The sequence below is a fragment of the Pipistrellus kuhlii genome, unplaced genomic scaffold (genome assembly GCF_014108245.1).
Source record: "Pipistrellus kuhlii isolate mPipKuh1 unplaced genomic scaffold, mPipKuh1.p scaffold_m20_p_1, whole genome shotgun sequence".
Lineage (NCBI taxonomy): Eukaryota > Metazoa > Chordata > Mammalia > Chiroptera > Vespertilionidae > Pipistrellus > Pipistrellus kuhlii.
In genome coordinates, this window is record NW_023425404.1 from 168,990,343 (window position 1) to 169,008,015 (window position 17,673).

Here is a 17,673-nt window from a genome sequence, read left to right on the forward strand (position 1 = left end):
TGCAGATCTCAAATTTCTAACTTCTAATGATAGGCTGAATTATTCATAAATGGCATTTATCTTTCTTACTCTAATTATTAATCTCTAGATGCTATTGGTGGTCTCAAAGAGGTGCCATAAAAGCTTAATGCATTTTGTATAAGTGTGTCACACTCACTGGAGATGTCTTTGGCTTGACACAAAGGGGTTAAAAAAATTGGATTTGAGGTCGTGCCAGACAATTAGGTAATTACAAAACACTTTTGTACATTAATCTTGCAAACACTATGCTTGAAGTCATGGCTACAATTTATGCTTTCTTAATTGTGCATTAACATTATCAAAATTATCATCAAGTTCCAAGATTTAAAAATAAAATCATTTCCTATTTTTAAAGAATATTTAAATTGTGATTTACAAAATATTGTGTTAAATCTGGGATTTTTTCCTATCAATAACTTAGCTCTATGGATGTGAATATACTCCCATATTAATGCTGACAGTGCTCTCTATATGCTAGGTTCTATACTAAGCACTTTGTAAGTACTATCCCATTTAGCTCTCTCAACCACCCTATGAAGTAGGTAATAATAAACAGCTAAGGATCAGATAGTATTCCTATGCTCCAGGGCCTCATTTACTATCATTACAATCCTCTGAGGTTTATACTCTAAATTTTATTAAACTATGAAACCATCAATTGTCAGGCAGTGTTACGGGCTAAATTGTGTTTTCTCCGAATTCATATTTGAAGTCTTACCATCAGTCCCTAAAAAGAACTTTATTTGGAGATAAAGTCTTTAAAGATCTAATACATTAAAATCAGGTTATTAGGGTGGGTTCCCAACCCAGCAAAAAGAGATTTGACAGGTACAGAGGGAAAACCATGGAAGAGGGAGAAAGGAGCCATCTATAAGCCAAGGAGAGAGAGACCTCCAATGCAATCAGCCCTGCTGATTCCTTGCTCTTAGACTTCTAATCTCCAGAGGTGTGAGAAAACAAGATCTTGTTGTTTAAGCCACCAGTCTGTGATCATCATTTATTATGACAGCCCTAGGAAACCAATAATGGCACCATTATTTTATATACTGCTAAGAAAATAGCAAATTAAAATCAATTCAGAGACCAAGACTTGAATTTTCACTTTAGGCACATTGAAAGAATCCTTATGTAAACACAAAATTTCATCATATATATATATTAACTATTGCTTACATACAAAATAAATTATAAGTGAAATATATGAGTTAAGGTATTCCTAAAACTTCTTCATGTACAGAGAATGGCTTTTCTAAAATACTTTTCTACTCAAAGTCATTAAAATCTATGATTTACCACAGCAAGAGTGCTGGTGACAGAATTTATTAGAAGATTCCTAGATGTTCTTCCAGCCACAGATGCCCATCCTGCAAGTTTGGATGTTCACGCTATTTGGATCTTGCTGATCTGTTTCATCTCTGTGTACACAATAACTGTTGTGTTGATGCTGAATTGCCAACATTTTGCACTCAATGATTATTTATACAATGAATGGAAAGAAGGAGGAATCTAAAATGGGAGAATGACCAAGATTGTTGGAAGCCTTGAATCAGGAGAGAGGAAGGACAGCACCCTCATCCAACTGAAACAGTCTTCCACACAATTTTAGCACTGACTGTCTCAATAGTCCTCCATCTGCTGGCTGGCATATGAGTCTGCCAGTCTTTCCTGTCAGGGAACAGAGGTATATTCTATGTCACTGAGGTATGTGGGGTACTCAGGGCTGAATTTATCTGAGTTATCTCAAACTGAACATAAAAAGGACATCATATGCAGGAGGGGGGGGGGGGGGGGGGGCGGGGCATTTGATCCAGGTCTTAGGTGCACAAAGAGCCTGAAATTAAAATTTGGGAACATTTTTAATATTTAGAATACTCTGGTTATCACCAAATATAGATATGACCCAGGTCTTCCTTGATTTTCTGAAAGGCCCTGATCCTAAATTTACAATTTTGTCCAATTTTGCAACAGTCATTAACAGAATCATCACTGTGGTTTGTGCTACTTAGCAGAATGGGTGTGCTTTAGATGCCTGGGGAGTCATGAATGGTCTTTTGCCTCAGAGAATCCACTGTCTACCAAGGGCAAGAAACCTGTAAACTTGCAATTGCTCTGGTGTGATGTATGGTTTGCTGGAGCTGCATAGAAGAGGAAATGATGAAATCTGATCGCGAAAAACTTCAGATACAAAGAGAGGAGGCAACAGCCTGTGGCTTGAAGGAAGAATAGATGATCTGGTGTCCAGAGATAGGAGAATTCCTTACACAATAAGCAGTGAAAACAGGTAAGTGCAAACATAGCATTAGGACATGGAGTGCATGCAGTGGGAATGCAGGACAAGGAATGGGAAAGGTAGTTGGAGGGCCTTGCATCCCAGTGGTTCTTAGTACCGGCTGCACATTAGAATCACTGGGACACTTAAAAATAATAGATGCTTGTGCCCTAGTAGAGACCAATGAAATCAAATCAGAATCTCTAGAAGTGAGATTCTAATGGGAAACAATGGCTAGGAACCACTTAATATGAATGGACTTTGTCTTGAAGCCAGGTGTTCTGAACCATCTGGTCTACCCTTCAAACCTGAATAAAGGGACTTATTCCCAGCATGATAGTAATGTTTCTCAGGGATACACGCCAGTCTGGAAGCATCATTATTTTGGAAAAAGGAGAATTGAACAACTAATTTGAAAAAGCTCCCATTCCCCTAGATGATTATGATGTGACTAAGCTTATGTGACAGAAGACATCTAGCTAGTTTTTTGACTTTTGCGTTACCTGAATATCAGGTGATAGAGATTGGTACTGTCCAGAGGACCAACTGAAATTTCACCTTTTTGTCTAAATAATCTGGCACCATTTGGAAGCAGAGGCGTTGACCAACTGTATCATGAAGAACATAACTATTGCTCAGCCATGACCTTGGCAGTCACCACATGACTTTGGTTTTGCCTCAATCAGTTGCCACCTCTTGGGATTGTAAATATTGACACTCACCCTCAGAAAAATCAATGCCTGCTTATTAGCCTCCAATTTCATGTATCGATGTGCAGATCTGAGGGCCTCGGGTGAATATGAGATGACTTCAGCATTTGAGAATGCTGCCTGGGAGCTGGAAGGCCTGCAGATTTGCATTTCCCTTGGAGATTCTTGGCTTTGTGACTGACTTCTCTCACTATTATCTCTCTGCAGTGTAGCTCTAAGCAAAATGTTAGTAGAACCAGTTTGGAAGCAAGCAAACAAGAAAGGAGGATCTGCTTTCTCAGAACTCAAAATTAACTTCCTTAAATTCAATAGAGTAAATTATCTGAAATAACTCCGAAAAAAAAATTTTTTAATTAACCCTTTGGCCCTGCTGGTGTGGCTCAGTGGTTGAGCATCAGCTTGTAAATGAGGAGGTCCTGGTTTGATTCCTGGTCAGGGAATATGCCCAGGTTGAAGCTCACTTCCCAAAAGAGGATGTGCAAGAGGCAACCGATCAATGATTCTATCTCATCATGGATGTTTCTACCTCTCTCTCCCTCTCCTGAAATCAATAAAAACATATATTTATTAAAAAAAAATTTAACCCTTTGCTTGAAAATGTGTTCTGAATGGAGCTCCCATTTATCTATGCTTACATTGAGGGAACAGGGTATCGTGCTTTCCATCCCTAGGCTCAAGTCAAGTGCCAAGTTCATCAGACAATAAGGGAATGTTTCCAGGAGTATCATAATCCAGATATACTTGCCATACACAATCCATCTGGCAAGTTTATTTTCCTGTAGGAATGACTGATGTTTTTATGACTACTGTGTCTACATAATTCCCAAAACATTCAGGCTGTTCGGTCAACTCTGTCAGGCAAGGAGTGATGGATGGAAGCGATCTGGTTATTTTGGTCTAACGAACACAGGTGTTGATCTACTTTTGGTTTTATAAACTTGAGCAAGGTACCTGTGTGGTGATAAACCACCCAACTCCAGCTCACTCACCTATGAGAGTGCTTTGAATGAGCAGGAAGAGCATTTTATCTAAAAATTACTGACAAACCTGTGAGCCTTCATTCCAGAAGTTGCATCATTGCTGTTCCTTAGGCAAAGTTGGCAAAGGTGTGGTGGCGACAAGTAGAAGGAAGCCCTTCACTAACATCCCTCCTTGGTTGAGAATCCTGCAAGACCAGCACAGTCTCAGTGTGAAGCCTGAGTTTGCCAGCTCAGGACCCAGAGCAGGGTGCATGGAGGGCTGTGCTCAGCGAAGTTTGCTGAAGCTGCAAATTGGCCCTAACTTTCACCCAGGTGCTCTGCTTAGGTGATCAAAATTTGCCAACTCCTTAAACCAACCTCACCTTGTGTTTCTTGTATACACATAGGTTAAGACTTTAGATATTCCAAAAAAAATTTAAATAAGGTAGATTATTTAAAATTATAGAAATTAAGTTCTTATAAAAACTTTGGAGAAGGTAAACCATACAAAGAAAAATAAAAATGCTTGTAGGTCCATAGTGAAAGGTAACCACTCTTTATATTTTGGCCTGTTTGTTGTCATTCTTTAATGTGTATGTGCCCACACATGTGCATGCATGGGTGTATGTGTCTATTCCAACATTAAAAGGGCAAAATAAAACAAAGCTTGTACCCACACTAAAGGCATGGTGGGTGATGACCAACTACACATATTTGCATTTGAGAACAAGGACTACCAGGAGTCTTCCCTGGGCCATGTGAGGCTGCTCAGAAGGCGGTTACATTTCTAATTTACAGTTTGGCTGTACCAGGCATCTCGGTGATAAGCACAGCTTGTTTATTTCTTTGATGGATGCCAGGTGGGTTGTGGTCAGACAATCTTTCCTGAGCAGTGTTGACACTTTGAGTCCATGGAGCCAGTGTGAGGCCCTTTCCCCTGGGCAAAATGCAGGTCACACAATGGGCACCCGCGACAAAAGGATAGTTAGAGTGGCAGCAGGCACCAGGAAGGAGGACAAAGGAGCACTTAGGCAGAGAGAAGAGAGGGAGAGAGCGTGGAGCCCAGGAGATGCAGCCACCACCAGGGTGGCAGGTCAGGCCCAGCAGCTTTTCTGTTACTGGTTTGCTCCAAGAAACCCAGCTTTCCAAAGAACTTATATGCAAATAGGAAAATATACACGGGCACAGACAATAGTGTAGTGGGGGCCTGGGAAGGGGTGGGAGCGGGATGGAGGGGGGCAATGGGAGGGGTGGGAGTGTAGTACTTGCAACAATAAAGATAAATGTAAAAAAAGGAAGAGACTGGGCTTTGGTGCATCTTTTCATTACACAACCTGTATTGCTTCCAGGTATGAGTGCAGCCAATTTGCTGAGTTTTGACTTTTTTTTTCTCCTCTCTGAGAGCTGTCAGCTTGAAGGCAGTATCCTCTGATAGGAGAGTTTGGTGTCGGCTGCAAAATTAAAAACAAGGAATGATTCCAAGTAAGAGTATAGTGGCCAAAATATTTCTTGATGCTGGTGGAAGGCCATGTGTGTTTCCGTCCTCACTCCCAGTGGGAGTTGAGAAGGGCAGGGCCTCAGGGAGTGGAGGGACAGAGGCAGTGAGTTGGACAGGTATACCTACTTCTGGAAGCTATATTGTTGTTTCTTAGGAAAAACTAGCAAATGTGTGGTGGTGACAGGTAGAAGAAAGCCCTTCACTAACATCCCTCCTTGATTGAGAACCCTGCAAGACCAGCACTGTCTCACGTGAAGCCTGAGTTTTGTGTTGTCTGGAGTTTTCTCAGGGCTGGACAGGGCTGTCAAGAGGAGGAATGGGCTGCACCCCAGCTTAGTCATCTGTTTCTCCCCAGTTTTTCCAGGTTGTGGGCTGGAATGTGACACGGTGTCTTTCTTTTCAATTATGGTTGTAGTTTTTAAAAGCTAACGATTTAGGGCTCCCTATCCAATTAAGAGCAATGGTGCCATGGGATTGGTGGTGAGCCTTGCTCCCAAAAAGCCCTGTAGAGGCTGAGCCATGTCCTGAGAAGCCAGAAGAGGGACGGAAACTCAGTACCTATTGCTCTAGGGAACTGCGTCCCAGCAAGGGTGGAACACATTTCATAAGGTTCCCAAGGGCAAATGCTAGGCCTGAATGGCAGGTGAGTTTAGATACACTGGAATAGAAATCTAGGCAGAACTCAGTCAACCAGCCTAGGGCAGATGTTCCCAACTTCCTTGAGTATATGCATTTCCTTTTTATTTTTAAAAATATATTTTATTAATTTTTTACAGAGAGGAAGGGAGAGGGAGAGAGAGACAGAAATATGGATGAGAGAGAAACATTGATCAGCTGCCTCCTGCACGCCCCCCACTGGGGATATGCCTGCAACCAAGGTACATGCCCTTGACCTGAATCAAACCTGGGACCCTTGAGTCTGCAGGCCGACGCTCTATTCACTGAGCCAAACTGGCTAGGGCTGCATTTCCTTTTTAAACTCCAGAATCATTCAGACACCTACAGTAGAGTGTGAGTAGCTGTTGACTCTAAGAAAATGAAAGGTGGTTCAAAATTTATTAAACATGTTTAAGAGCATATGACTTGACAATCAAGTAGTTAAAACTAAAGTTGGAAAGGAACTCTCCCTAACAGGGATTTCTATAATCAGATAATTACTCAACACACACCCCTTATGTCAGTTTATCCTGCCTCTCTGTAGTGCACCCTGTCCACGTGGAAATGGCAGCCAGGATGCACCCCTTCATTCCCTCAGGAATGCGAGAGTCTTGATGTGTTCCAACAAGATGTCAACGGTATGATGATCTGAGGTTTTGTGCAGCCACTGTTTCAAAATTAAGTCAATATTTAAACAGAAAGCCTTGCCCAATGGCCTGGAATACATCCATGAAAGAACTTCTGGACTGTGCAGTGGAAATGAAGAAAATGAGGTTTCCAAGGACTTCCTGAAGCTGTGGGAAAACCCGATTAATATATCCTGATTTCTGACTCCTGACACTATGTTCTACACACACACACACATACGCACACACACACACACTCACACACTCACACTCACACTCACACTCACACTCACACTCACACACTCACAGAGTGGCCCATAGCCTCATGTTTGTGACATATCACAAAAGGTATTAACTGTTGGGAAATCCCTTACATGTTCAATCACCACATGTCGGTCTTTGGTGCCCCATATATGGGTGCTCTGGGAATTAACACTTTTGGTTAAATGACAGTGGCTTTATCACTGAATTGGAGACAACCTGCAAAGTCAACTTCATCCTCCATGTAAAGCTGAAAACAGCAGTTAAAGTTTTATCATTTTACTGTACCTGCTCCATTAGGGCCTGCAGAGGGTGCGAGAAGGTTTCATCTTCCATCGTTTAAGGGGAAGATGCCAAATCATGATCTGAGAGATACTCTCAGCCAGCACTCTTTGTAGATATTTGGGGGCTGTATTGAATGTGACACAGAAATTATTTTGTTTTCTTAATACATATGAAATCAAAGAAAAGTCCTGAGTTGTACCTACTACATGTTTACTAGTTGTTGAATGATACATTGTTTCCTAACATGCTCAATTCTTTTTGAACTAACCTGTACAGAGCTCATTCAACCAGCCTAGGGCAGTTGTTCTCAATATGCATTTCCTTTTTAAATATATATTTTATTGATTTTTTTACAGAGAGGAAGGGAGAGAGATAGAGAGCTAGAAACGTGGATGAGAGAGAAACATCGACCAGCTGCCTCTTGCACACCCCCTACGAGGGATGTGCCCACAGCCAACGTACATGCCCCTGACCAGAATCGAACCTGGGACCTTTCAGTCCGCAGACCGACGCTCTACCACTGAGCCAAACCGGTTTCGGCTGCATTTCCTTTTTAAACTCCAGAATCATTCAGATGCCTACAGTAGAGTGTGAGTAGCTGTTGACTCTCTCTCTCTCTCTCTCTCTCTCTCTCTCTCTCTATATATATATATATATATATATATATATATATATATATATATATATATATATAGTCAAGTGCTCAGTAATACTTTTGAATTATTTTCATTTTTTTCTAATCACCAAAGCATCTAAACATATCATAAAATAGTCAGATACATGTATGTGTCCTTCCACAATAATTTTTCAGTTTATAAGGTGGCATCCTTTATTATTTTTTAGAAAAATCCTATAATGTAGATACCATGATCTCCATTTTATAGATGAGAAAACTGAGGCTCAAAGAGACAAAGACACTTGATTAAGGCCTTGCAAAGAGAAGGTAGAACTGGGATTCCAGCTCAGGCCTGGCTAAGTCCCCAGCCCTAGCATTCAGTCCTAAATTATGTTGACTTCTCAAATAAGGGAAAACCTCTACTTAAAAATATATATTATTTTATTATTCTCTTTTCTTGGTATAGAAAAGTAAAGACTTTAAATCTTTAATTTTGTTTGTTATATTAAGTTAAAGTGTGTGAAATTGATATAGTAGACCAATTCAACCTAGTAGTTTCCTTCTGTGCAGGAAAGAAAGAAAGAAAGAGAAAGAAAGAAAGAAAGAAAGAAAGAAAGAAAGAAAGAAAGAAAGAAAGAAAGAAAGAAAGAAAGAAAAAAAGAAAGAAAAAAAGAAAAGAAACAAAATTAAATGCAGAAAAACAGAGTAATAGACAAAATGAGCAAAAAGGAAGGGAGGAAATAAGAGAAGGAAGAGATATAAGAAGAAATTAGAAATTACAAGCAAAGCTATCACTCTCCTAAATTCTGCTGCTCTCCCTGCAGCCTCTCCCCCTCACAATCTTGGCTTTTAGTGTCTATTGCCTTTGATCAGGATTTTCCCAGTCACCAGACTCCTTGAGTAATCAACAGAGACCAACTATATCATATTGTCTTTCATTCTTTATTTTTTTAAACAAGGATTGCGCAGATTTCTAGCCACCACCCTGAGGGGATGAGAAGAAAGAAAAGATCAGCAGAACAAAGTCTTGCATTTACTAGGAGCATATAAATACAACTTTCTCTTCCCAGGGGGGGCAATACTGGATCAGCACAAAATACCATCAATGTATGAGTTTATAGAAATGTAAAGTTAGCACCCATTGAAGTTTCAGATCAGAAAAACCTCAATGTTGAAAGAAGAGAGATGAAAAAACAAAAACTGAAAAAAGAAAGCAATCCTTGTTATTGAATAATTAGCTTGGAGATGATATGAAGTGTTTTTTCTAAATGAATCCATTTATGGGAAGAAATGCAAACATTTGAACAATTTGATGAGCACATATGAATAACAAATGATAAAGCCAGTGAGCAGTTGAAGTCTTAGAATTGAAGTTTTTAAAGGACAAATGTGCTCACCAGCTCTGGAATCTAAATGTGTTCGGCAAGAGCTGGTAGGAGAGAAATGGTCTCTAAAATGATTATGATGACATGGCTGTTATCCAACACCATCAGCTTGTACACTGGCTCCAGCCCAATGTGACATGGAAGAAAGAGGACTTCCTTGTCTTATGAATCTTAACAATTAAACTGGATCCAGAAGGTTAGTCCAGGAGCCAGAGCCCTGTTTCATCTTCCCAGATGGCACTCCCATGGACAGCATTGCATCTTTGGCTGCCCACAGAGGAGGACAATGGTGAGACCTGCTCCAGGGCACAATGCTGGCTACCTCTCTGCCAAGGCCCATTGTTAAAAATGTCTTTGTAAAGAGGGAGTTGCCAGCAGACATCTTCCCACAACACATGGCCCCTTTTGTTATCATTGGCATTCTCCAAAAGAAATGACCTGAAAAGATCAAGGGTATTACATTATTGCCGCTATCACAATTAATTACTATTACCTAAGATTTTATTGATTTCCTAGGGATGCCACAGAAAAGTAGCACAAACTGGGTACCACAAACATAGCCATAGACTGGGTGGCTTAAATAACAGAAATGTATTTTTTCAATATTCGTAGGCTGGAAGTCCAAGACCTAGGTGTCGGCCATGTTGGTTTCTCCCAAGGCCTCTCTTTGGTTTGTAGATGGCTATTTCTCCATGTCCTCAGATGGCCCAAACATCCCTGGTGTCTCTATTTGTGTATAAATGTTCTCTTCTTATAAGCACACCAATCATATTTAATTAGGAGCTATACTAAAGCCCTCTTTTTAACTTAATTTCCTCTTTAAAGACCCTATCACCAAATACGGTCTCACTTTGAGGTATTGAGGGTAAGGCTTAAACTTATAAATTTTGGAGAGGCACAATTCAACCCATAGTAAAGACCTGTGAAGCTATTTTTGAGTAGGAATTGTACTATTTTGTTCTTAATTGAAATTTAGTTTGACAATGCTCTAACTATGTCTGTGTGGTTTTAAAAATGTGGGGTTAGACATTTATACCAGTTTTTCTTTGCTCCTATGGGCGTCTTCTATCTTTCTTCTTCCTTTCCTTTCCCTTCTCTCCACTGTCTTTATGTTTTAGGTAGGTCTCCTGTGAATAGCATGTAGCTGGGATTTTAAAAACCTCTAATCTGAAAATTTGTGTCAGTTAAATGTGGAATTGAGTCTACTCACTTTATTGTGATTATTGACATATTTAGTTACATGGGCCACACTTAGTCCATTAGTCACCTTAGGTTGGATTATGTTTTGGGAAAATACAACTTTAGGATTTCATTCCATTTAGGATCCCACATTCTTCATCTTAAGCCATAAATTCATTGGATGCCTTATTTGCCTTCTGAGTTAGCATAGGCAACCATTTCCTCAATGTTTTGCTGCTGCATAAGGTGGATTGTCATCTATCCAGCCTCCATCAACAGTTTCCTAGATACCACTTCACATTCTGAAAGCCAACACTGCAATATTGCAAACTGGGAGTTGTTTGTTTGTTATGCTTATGATAGTAGTACTTATATGTAGGTGTTAATTCTGTATCAATCACCTTAGGTTAAGTAATGAACACCTCTGTAATGAAAGTGGCTTTAGAATAGCCTTATTTCAGCTTTGGCTCTTCATTCTTAGTCCCAGGCTGAAGAAGAAGTCCGTTCCTCCAGCTTTGAGCACAGGGCAGAAGGGAAAGAGAGAGGATTGAATTTCATGATGGCTTTGAAAATGTCTGCTTAGGAAGTGACATGTTTTTTTAGTTGCACTGACAGTTTATTAGCGAAACAATTCACATGACCAAGCCTAACATAATCAGAGTGTGAAAATACAATCCTCCCAAAGGGAGGGCACTACTAATTACATGGCCAAATCTGGTGCAGGTGGGGTTTAGAGACATAATCCTCCTCAAGGAGGGGAAGCTTATATTGGGAATTAAAACACAAACCACTACACCTTAATTATTTCAGCCTCAAAGACTAAAAACTGGTCATGTGGTCAGCTAAACATTAAAGTTTCATTATTATGGAAGAAAGGAAAAATGGATATAGGGGACAGCCAGCATTATTTTTTAGTGGCTACTCTAGACATCTACACTAATAAAAGAGAAACATGCAAATTGACCATCACTCCACCACACCCACCAGCCAATCAGGAGGGAATATGCAAATTAGGACAAAGATGGAGGCAACCCAGCTGCTCCAGGTGCAGAATGTCCTGGCAGGGCAGATGCCTGCTATGAGAGGGAGGGCAGAGAGTGAAGAGATCTATAGGAGTGGCACTCTGGCCGCAGCCAAGATGAAGACTGAAGACTGAAGTTTGCAGCAAAGATGGCAGACTCCAGCTGGAGTCTGCAGCAAAGACAAAGAAGGTAGACTCTGGTGGGAGCGAAGGCCTGGGTCCCGGGTACCAGAGGACAACCGGTGCTGGAAGCCAAGGGAAGGAAGGCCTATTGCACAAATCTCTTCATGTAACCAGCCTCTAGTTTTAACATAATTTTAACTTAATCAAAATATCTTTACCTTCCACCCCCAATATAAGACCTTATAACACTATAACACTTATCAACTTTTCTACAACTTAAATGCTATCTTACTATTAAGTATCCATAGTCGTACCTTTTATATAATCACACAATTTACACATTAATTTATTGTTTTATTTGTCAAATTATATTATATATGCCTGTTATGTACTAATAGGTAGAATATTTTCCCCTGAAATGAATCTTTTAGAATTTTCTTTGGCAAAGATCTATTGGTAATAAAACTCTCAATTTTTGTCTGTATAAAAAAAGTATTTTGCCTCCATTATTGAAATATATTTTTGCTTATATTTTGAAAATATACCTTAATCACTTTTTTTTTCTGTCTACACATTGAATATTTATTCCTATCTTTATTCTTTTATTACTACTGTAGAGAAGTTAGCCATCTGTCTAATTGTCATCACTTGGAAGTGGGTGTTTTTCTAGCTGCTTTTAAGATCCTCTTTTTGCCCTAGGCATCCTATAGTTTTGTTTTTTTTTAGAATAGTAGTGGCCTGGTGCATGAAATTTGTGCGGGGGGGGGGGGGTTGGGGGGGAGGTGGGAGGGGGGAAGAGAGCTGTCCCTCAGCCCAGCCTGCACCCTCTCTAATCTGGGAACCCTTGGGGGATGTCCAACTGCCGGTTTAGGCCCAATCCTACATAAACCAGCAGTCAGACAACCCCCTTGCAATCCGGGACCACTGGCTCCTAACCACTCACTTGCCTACTTGCTTGATTGCCCCTCACCACTCTGCCTACTGCCTGCTCCCCCCCAACTGCCCCTCCTTGCTTGCCTGATTGCCCCCAACTTCTCCCCTCCCCCCGCCAGCCTGCTCACCCTCAACTGCCCCCACTCCGCCAACCTGATCACCCCCAACTACCTCTGCCTTGGCCCCACCACCATGGCTTTGTCTGGAAGGATATCTGGAAGGTCTCTGGAATTTCTCCATTCTAATTAGCATATTACCCTTTTATTAGTATAGATAGGATACGGCATACCGCCATAACTATAACATATCTACCAGTATTACTCTATGAGAATACGTACTTCATGTGATAGGAAGGCATCTAATACATTACATTGTATATGTTGTAAGTATGATAGTAGGAAATACTATATCGTAGCAATAGCATACACCCTGTGACTTCCCTTCCTGACTTGGGAATGGTTCCCCAGTTTTTTGAACGTTTCCTGGTTCCTGATGTCTTTTGTGTTTTATTTTTTTTGTGTGTGTGTCATTCAGTGTAACTTTAGTTACTGTTTATTGCACATGATTTGAGGTCTTTAATTTCTAACCACCAACGATTCAGAGGACTATTTTTTCCATGAAGTTTAACATTAACATTAGTGAATTCATGTATTCATGTGTTTTTGTCATAAACATCTGAATTATTCACATTGCCATAGATCCTGAACTCATAAGCAGGAACCAAGCACAGGCTGGAAGCAAGCCAGGAAGCCACTCTGCAAGCAAACAGATACTCTGCATAAGGAGAAAAGTCATAGCACAACATTTAATGTCCAACCAGAGTCACCTCAGAATGTTATATATATTGACTTCTTAATTCATATAGTATTGAGAACTCAACTGCTTGGTTGGTGACGGGGTTGACCGAATTTAGAGAGGATTATTCCTGAAAAAATTAAGTGGGGATCATCTCTCTTCTTGGTTGTTTGCTCCTTCCCAGCACCTTCATCTTTCTTCTTGTCCTCAGCTTCTTAGGCATCTTCTCCTTCACCTTCACCTCCTTCTTCCTCCTTTGCATCCTCAAATTCTTCCTTGGCACCTTCTTTTTATTCCTCTTCTTCCTCTTCCTCTTCCTCAGCCTCTTCCTTCTGCTTCTCCTCTTCTTTAGCTTCTCCTTCAGAGGAGGGTTCAACCTTAGCTTCTTAGGCTTTTGCAGCCTAAATGGTCTCCTACACCTGGATCTGCTCCTCCTGAATGTGGTTGGTGCATTAAGAAGGGAAGGAGTGAGTGGACATCAAGTAGGAGCTGGTCTGTAAACCACCATAGGCAGATTGGCCAAAGACCTGAGAACTCTGGGAGTAGCCACTGGTTATGCTTCCCCCACTGGTGAAACTGATCCAGGTACCCTCACCTTCCAAGAGTTTCCTGTAAGCTGCAATGTCAATGTCCAAAGCCGTCTTCACATTGAGGAGGTCCTGGTATTCTTTTAAATATTGTGCCATTTCACTCTTTGTAGTTCTCAACTCATTTTCTAACTTGTTGATTGTGTCCTACATAGCACTAATGTCGGCATTCTGCTTATTCTCCAGCTCTTGCAGCTGCTTTTCCAGTGCTTTATTCATGCCCTGACATGCTTTGATCACCAGGGTCTTGGCCTTGAGCAGGTGGCAGCTTTCGGACACCTCGTCCTTGGTAGCATGCGTTGCTTCGGTGTTCTTGGCAGTACTCTCAGTCAGCATGGTGAAGCGGCTCTTGAACCATCCTTTGGTATTCTGCATGTTCTTGGCAGCCAGCTTCTTGTACTGGCCGTGGATGTCCTTGAGCATGGTGGAGAGGTCTGGCTTGGAGAACACGTCCATCTCCATGGAGATCTGAGCATATTGGATCTCTTCCTGCGACTTCTTCAATAAGGTGATTTTGTCCATCAGGCTGTTGATGCACTTTTCATGCTCAGTGCCGATGAGAGCCACTTCATCTGCACCTTTGCCTGCCTCCAGCAGCAGGCCCTTAGCATCCTGGCGGTTCAGCACCTCTTCCTCGTAACCCGCCTGCAGGTTGCTCCCAGCCTCTCCCAAGCACCCGTGCCTCATAATGGGGTCCCAAGGCTGCACCCCAAATCCCCTGCCCTCTCCTCACCTGAGGCACAGTGGGGCAGGGTGTAGACGTCCAATTTTCAACCCACACCTGCTCCACTGGTGTCCGCAGGTGGCCTGGGGGCAGACAGTGATCCTGGAGGCACTCGCTGCCTTCATCAGAGTTCAGCCACAATGGTCAGGGTGATACAGCCCCGCCAGGCATCGTGGCTGCAACTTGGACTCACTTCCTTAACCAGGGACCTGGTACTGGGTGGGTGCAGCAGTGCTTCCTCACCAGCCCAGGCTGGAGTAGGTCCTTGTGGTTTCAGAACCAAACTCTGAGGGCCTCCCCAGGAGGCAGTGGCCCTGAGCCCACCAGCTCTACCTCGAGCCCATCAGCTCTCCCTAGATCCCACCAAGGTTTGCTTCTCATACTTGCTGAATACTTTCTCAGTCCATTTGCCATAGTAATCAGTTTGGGCTGAGGGGACTGGGTGCCTCCATCTTGTGACAATGGGCATGAGTCATATTTGTGATGGAGTGACAGTTAATTTGCATATTACCCTTTCATTAGATAGGAAGGATGCCTAGATGTAAATGCCCTTTCATTTATTCTCCTTGGGACTTTTTCGACTTCTTGGTTCTGAATCTTTGGAATCTTTCAACAAACTTTTCTGGAAAATTTGGAGTTATTTTCCCTTCAAATATGCCTCTTCTTATTTATTTTTTTTTTTTTTAATTTTTCATCTCTGTCTGGAACTCTAGACTGTCTCATTCTGTCTCTGTGTAATTTAACCTATCTTACATATTTCATTGTCTCTCTGTGACATCCTATGTAGTTTAATGAGATCTGTTTCACTAATTTATTGCTCATCTGTGTCAAATCTTCTGTTTAACATATCCAATGAGTAATTTTTAAAATTTACCTTTATTGTTGAAAGTATTACTGGTGTCCCACTTTTACTCCCATTGACCTCCTCCTCCTCACTTCTGTCCCCTCCCTAGGTCTTCACCACACTAATGTCTGTGTCCTTGGGTTATGCATATCTATATATATAAAAGCCAGCGACCAGAATGCCGGAACGACTGGAACGACTGGTTGCTATGATGCCCACTGCAGCCAGAGAATCCACTTGGCCAACCTCCTGCCATCTCCTCTTCCTTACAGGCCTGGCCCTGATTTGCCAATTGGAGTGGGGCTGCCCAGACCCCACCCATGCACAAATTCATGCACTGGGCTTCAACTATGCATATAATTTCTTTGGTTAATCTCTCCCTGCCACCCCCCCCCCCCCCCCCACCTCTTCCCTCTGAGAATCATCAGTCTGTTGCATGCTTCCATGTCTCTGGATCTGTTTTGTTTGTCATTTTCTTTTCTTCATTAGATTCCACAGATAAGAGAGATCATGTGATATTTGCCTTTTTCTGACTGGCTTATTTTGCTTAGCATAATACTTTGCAATTCCCTTTATGCTGCCTCAAAGGGTAAGAGATCCTTCTTTTTTATAGCTGCATAGTATTCCCCAGCTTTTCTACCCACTCATCTACTGATGAGAACTTGGGCTGTTTCCAGATCTTAGCTATTGTAAATAATGCAGTTATGAACATAGGGATGCATATTTTCTTTCTGATTGGTGTTTAAGGCTTCTTAGGATATATTTTTAGAAGTGAGATAAATGAATTTAGCAATGTATGATAAAAAATTAACACTCAGAAATCAATACACCAATAATGAACTCTCTGAAGGAGAATCTGAAAAACTACCCCTTTACCATTGTAACAAAAAAAGAAAAAAAGATACTTAGGAATAAACTTAGTCAAGAGGTAAAAGACCTATACTCAGAAAAGTACAGAATGTTGAAAGAAGAGATAGAAGAAGATATAAGAAAGTGGAAGAATACTGTGTTTATGGATTGGTTGAATTAACATCATTAAAATGTCCATACTACCCAAAGCAATCTATAGATTCAATGCAATCCCCATTAAAATGCCAACGGCATATTTCCTAGATCTAGAACAAATACTCCAAAATTTATGGAGAACAACAATAACAGCAAACACACACACACACACACACACACACACACACACACACACACAAGATTCCCAAATAGCAGCAGCAGCAGCAATCTTGAGAAAGAAGGACAAAGTCGAAGGAATCATAATATTGGAAATCAAGTTATACTACAAAGCCATTGTAATTAAAACAGCCAGGTACTGGCATAAGAACAGGCATATAGACTAATGGAACAGAACAAATAAACGAGAAATCATCCCTAGCCATATGTTCAATTAATAATTGACAAAGGAGGCAAGAGCATATAATGGAGTAATGACAGTCTCTTCAGTAAATGGTGTTGGGAAAATTGGACAGGTATATCTAATAAAATGAAACTAGACTACCAAATTATACACAACAATAAACTCAAAAAAGGATAAAAGATTTCAAGGTAAGCTATGAAACCATAAAAATACTAGAAGAAAATATAGGCATAAAAATATCAGACATCTCATGTAGCAGAATTTTCATTGATACAACACGTAGGGCAAGAGGAACAAAGGAAAAATATCCAATGAATATTTTTATGGAAGAGAAATTAACTTATGATAAAATTAAGTGTATAAAAGTGTGCATTTTAGTAGCTTTTAGCACATTCACAATATTATACAACCACTTTTCCTATCTTGTTTCATCAAAACATTTTATTAAAAGAAGAAAAACAAAACATTTTACTATGCCAAAACAACAACAACAGTTCTTATCAAGTAACTAGAAGCCCAGTGCATGAAATTCATGCACGAGGGGTGTGTCCCTCAGCCCAGCCTGCACCTTTTCCAATCTGGGATCCCTTGAGGAATGTCCAACTGCCTGATCCTATCGGGCCTAAATGGGCAGTCAGACATCCCTCTCACAATCCAGAACTGCTGGCTCCCAACTGCTCACCTGCCTGCCTTCCTGATTGCCCCTAGTTGCTTCTGCCTGCCAGCCACTCTCTTGCCAGCCTGATTGATGCCTAACTGCTCCCCTGCCAGCCTGAGTCCCCCCTAACTGCCCTTCCCTCCAGGCCCAGTTGCC

General features: G+C 41.1%; 1 pseudogene; it reads right to left on the minus strand.

Annotated features, from left to right (window-relative positions):
- Positions 1–13,496: 13,496 nt before the first annotated feature.
- LOC118724034 lies at positions 13,497–14,645 on the minus strand (annotated as a pseudogene).
- Positions 14,646–17,673: the final 3,028 nt, after the last annotated feature.